Consider the following 5060-nt stretch of genomic DNA (forward strand, 5'->3'; position numbering starts at 1 on the left):
TTTCACATGGAAATCAATTCAAGTAGTATGAGATGCAATTTCAAAGTTGGGGACCGATTCAAAGAAAACATGGAGATTGATAGGTATATTTTACACTCATATTTTAAGTACATCTTTATAATAATTTTGCATTAATTATTTAATATTATCTTATAATTAGTTCTTTTATATATAATATATAATACATAATATATAGTATATAATAGAATACATACTATAATATATTTATATATTACGTACTGTGCAGTCTAACAAGTATATATATATATATATATATATATATATATACACTACAAGAAAAATGCACATAGACAACGGTTAATAACCGTTGTCGTAGGGGTATAATTTCTGTTGTTGAAGCCGGTGTTGTTGTAAGTCCCGCGCATAGACAACGGTTTTTTAACCGTTGTCTTTTCTAGAAACAACAACGGTTTTTTAACCGTTGTCTATTAAGTGTTGTTGAAGCCGGTGTTGTTGTAAGTCATGCATAGACAACGGTTAATAACCGTTGTCTTTTCTAGAAACAACAACGGTTTTTAAACCGTTGTCTATTAAGTGTTGTTGAAGCTAGTGTTGTTGTAAGTCACGCACATAGACAACGGTTAATAACCGTTGTCTTTTCTAAAAGACAACGATTTTTGAACCCCGTTGTCTATTGTGTGTTGTTGAAAGTCACGCACATAGACAACGGTTTTTAATCGTTGTCTTTTCTATAAAAGACAACAGTTAATAACCGTTATCTATTGAGTGTTGTTGAAACCTGTATATTAAAGACAACGGTTCAAAACCATTGTTCTCACATTCATAGACAGTGATTTTAAACCGTCATATTTTGATTTTAACCATAATATAATAAAAACAATTTATCCAAACACCATAAATACCAAACCATCAATTCATTAGTACAATCATATTCTACAAGTATGTAAAGTATTTCAAAATACACACGAATTCATCATCTACTTCAAAATACAATGAACAATTCTAATCACCAAGTCTAAATATTGTTTACAAAGTTCTAATCAAATGCATTCCTACTCTATATAACTGGATTACTCTCAACATACCCGCAATCAAGTAGAGTAAAAAGCAAATAATAATTATATATTCACACATACTACAATATGATAATACTCAAGTGAACTGATAAACTAGGTACAAGTGATAATACTTTAACCTTAATGAGAGAATGAGAATGCTTACAGTTGTATATAAAATGAATGGAACAACTATGTAGAGGAAATTCAGGAAAATTACAGCAATGTACACGGCCAAGTTCTTAGAATGGAAAAAAACCATTATCATTATCATCCTTCTCGAAGCCTCTGCAAAATCAGCACCTTTTAAGTAAAACCAAAATAAGCTAAATATGATAGAAAATGCAAGTTTTAAGTAAAAAAAATGCATTCCTAAAATGGAGAAATAGAAATGAAAACTAGCTAATAAAGAAAAGCGTCAAATGGTTTAGTGGAAATGAAAACACACTTCAACCTAGTACAGGAAACTGCAAGTTATGCACTCTTTTAAAGAGAAAATCAAATTTAATTAAATCAAAGAGCTTCCTTTTCTAAAAGAACTTAACATGCTCAAAAATACCATAAGAAAAAGGACAAATAAATACCTAGGTAAGGTCAGTCAGATTCTTAAAAAAAATATATGTTATTATTTAGTTGAAACCATTCAACAACTTTCAAAAATCTTATAACAATCATCATACATCACAATACTTATTGAAACATTTGATATGAAGATGTTTTAGGTTAGTCTACAAATACTAAGAACAATAATAATATTCATAGATATAACTGACCCTTCAAATGAATAATAATATTAGAAATTAATATTAGCAATAGTATTAGGAAGTGAAAGTGATAAATAGATACAACTGACCCTTCAAATGAAGCATATATATACAGAGAACTACTCAAACTTTATCAGTATTAATGTGAAAATAGAATGAACTTACCGTAAGAGTGGCAGCTAAGGGAAGTCCTTTGGGTACTACCACAACCACAATGGTAACTTGCAGCAGATTTATTTAACTTTTGTTAGTTTGTAACAGATTCAAAAGCATGCATGAAAATTTAAAAAAGGTAATAAGCATACTGCTAGACTGAAGATGAGGTAGCAAAGGCATTCAATGATAGATTGGATTCTTGATTGAAAGTCATAAATCTATATATACCGAATGAGCAACTTGTGACAGAATGCTAAAATAACATGCATATGAAAGATGCATAAATTCCCTGCAACACTTCAACTGTTATTCACAAGAATTTATATGCAACCATAAAACATCATAAAAAAAAATGAAGTACAAGGCAACAAAAATAGAGATATAGAGACACAGACACACAGAATTTGTGAACCAAAACAGTAACATATTTGAGTTGATTAACTAGGAATTTGTGAAGGCTGTAAGAGCATATGAGAATAAACTGAGTGGCAGCAAAAAAATGGCAAATGGTATAAAGCTTGACAATGAGCTAGAGAGCAAGAGAAAGAGGCAGAGAGTTTATACAATATACAGACAAATTTAGACAATGAGCTAAAGAGTAATGATTCGGTGCAGAATTTCTGGAGGAAAACAGACTATATACATGTGGTTCATAAACAACAGATTTTAACAATTAACATTAATAATCAAGAAGGTAAAGATAGATTTTAACAATTAACATTCAATAATCAATTTCAACAATAAAACAAAATTAATTAAATAAAAAGAAAAAAATAATCATTTATATTTAAACAAAATCCATCACTGATCACTGGACACTGGCAGTACACTGCTAGAGAAAAAAAAAATCAAAATTCAAGAATTCAACAATCAACATTCAATAATCAATATCAACAATTAAACAAACTTAATTAAATTAAAAGGCAATAAAATAATTTTATTTACCTAGCTCTAATGGGTGCAATGATAGTTGAGACTTGAGTGGTCGGTCGGAGACGGAGGGGATAGATGAGGGCGAGGGCGAGCGGTTTGCTGCGTGCTTGTCGGAGACAGTTGCCACTTGCTAAGGCCGAAGGGGAAGGAGCCTCGCTGGCCGAGGGAGAGGGTTGCTGCGTGCCTGCGACAGAGACAGTTGCGAAGGCCAAGGGACTGCTCCGTGTGCGCCGGTCGTCGTCTTTACGAACTCTATGTCTTTGAATTTGTAGTCTTTGTCGTCTCCGAGGCGCGGACTGCGTCGGTCGCTTGCCGCCGACGCAGTAGCGAGCGGTGAGGAGGCGATAGCAGTCGTTGCTGTGACTGTTGGCGGCGAGGAAGCGAGGCGGTTAGCAGCGAGGGGAGGCTACATGACAATGGCGTGGCTGACGGACGGCTTATACCTTTGCAGAGAAAGAAATCGTGTATAAAACAAAGAAACATCACGGAAAAGAAAGAAAGAAATCGTGTATAAAACAAAAATGGAATTTAGGGATTAGGGTTTAAGATAGGATGTTGGAGCGACGAGGACGGAGGTTGTTGGTCGGGAGGGAAGATGCGATGGCGGTTGCTGGCGGAGAGGGAAGACGGCGACGGCGGTGGCTGGCCGGGGAGGCAAGACACGACGGCTGTGGACGGCCGGGAGAGGGAGAGGTCTCTGAATTGAGGCTGTGTGAGTTTCCAGCTAAGTGTGGGAGGGAATTGATTTTATTTAGCGCTAAGTGTGGGATTAGGGTTGTCTGAGTTTTTTTTTGTTTGGGAGGGAAGTGAAATTTTTTTCACGTTAAGTGTGAGGTGAGAGGTGTGTGAGTTTTTTTTTGGTTTGGGAAGGAATTGAATTTTTTGTAAAGAGAAAAATTTTGCGTTAAGTGTTTTGATTAAAAATTTGCAGAGGGAAAGAATTGAAGGAATTATTTTAATTTTGCAAAGAGGGAAATAACATAACCATGGATTAATTACTATGTTACTATGTACTATGTACTAATATATTATATACTATGTACTATGTACTAATATACTATATATTATGTATTAATATAATTAGGAAAATAACGAAATTTTATTTTAATTTTATAATAAGCTTTCATTTTTTTCAAAATTAAATAAGTATATTCATGGTTTATAGGGATCGGGTCCACCATAAACTGGGTATATAGGTATAGAACGGGGTAGAAAAATATTAGCTTTATTATCCAGGGCGTTAGATCCAAATAGTACCAGGTATATAGGTACAGAACGCGAGGTAAGAAAATAGTAGCTTTATTACCCGGGGGTGTACAGGGTATATAGGTACAGTACGGGATGTAAGAAAATAGTAGCTTTATTACCCGGGGTGCTAGGTCCAAAATAGTTCATAATTTCTATACTATAGATTCTGAATTTCTATACTATATGTTCATAATTTCTATACTATAGATTCATAATTTCTATACTAAAGATTCATAATTTCTATACTGTAGATTCATAATCTTTACTGTAGATTCATAATTTCTATACTAAAGTTTTGTGATTTGTGAATACAGAGTTCAACAATTGGGAATATGAACATCGAAAATTATGAACATAGAGTTCTGTAATTGTGAATATATATATAGAGTTCAATCATTATGAATATGAATTTCAAAAATTATGAATATATAGTTCGGTAATTATGAACATAGAACAGTGTACACCATGCATGCTGCACAAAATTGCACAGCATAATTTGGCCTTTATTGCCCAGACAGCTGGCGGCCCAATTATTAAAAAGATCGCGGCAAAAGAAATGGGCTATAGCTAACTGTACGATATCAACTACTCTTTCATATCCATTCTCCACGTGTCTCATGCATGCCGGAAGGTAGATTACCAACATATAGCTAACCTTGTTAGTCATGCGCTAGCCGGAAGGGTCGATTACCAACCCGGCCCCTATCATGCCGCCCATACCCCGATCCACACCATACCGCACCATTCGGAACACCACATCGCACCGCCGGGGCCGTTCTAGGCCATATCGGACCGGCACGACCGCACAGGGACCTCAATTTTTTTTAAAAAAATATTATAGGTATAATCTATTTTTTTTATACTTGATAATTTTTAATTTTTTTTTGAATTCATAGATTGGTCTTAATTGTAATTGAAAATA

At 34.2% G+C, this 5060-nt stretch overlaps 1 long non-coding RNA gene across 1 annotated transcript; it reads right to left on the bottom strand.

Annotated features, from left to right (window-relative positions):
* Nucleotides 1–1296: 1296 nt before the first annotated feature.
* Nucleotides 1297–2956, bottom strand: LOC109179710. The gene is made up of 3 exons (XR_002053962.1): nt 2903–2956; nt 1967–2022; nt 1297–1325 (listed from the first exon to the last, which is right to left on the bottom strand). It is a non-coding gene; the product is annotated as an uncharacterized LOC109179710 (long non-coding RNA).
* Between the last annotated feature and the right edge of the window lie 2104 nt (nt 2957–5060).

Source organism: Ipomoea nil, unplaced genomic scaffold (assembly GCF_001879475.1).
Source record: "Ipomoea nil cultivar Tokyo-kokei standard unplaced genomic scaffold, Asagao_1.1 scaffold0957, whole genome shotgun sequence".
Taxonomy (NCBI): Eukaryota; Viridiplantae; Streptophyta; class Magnoliopsida; order Solanales; family Convolvulaceae; genus Ipomoea; species Ipomoea nil.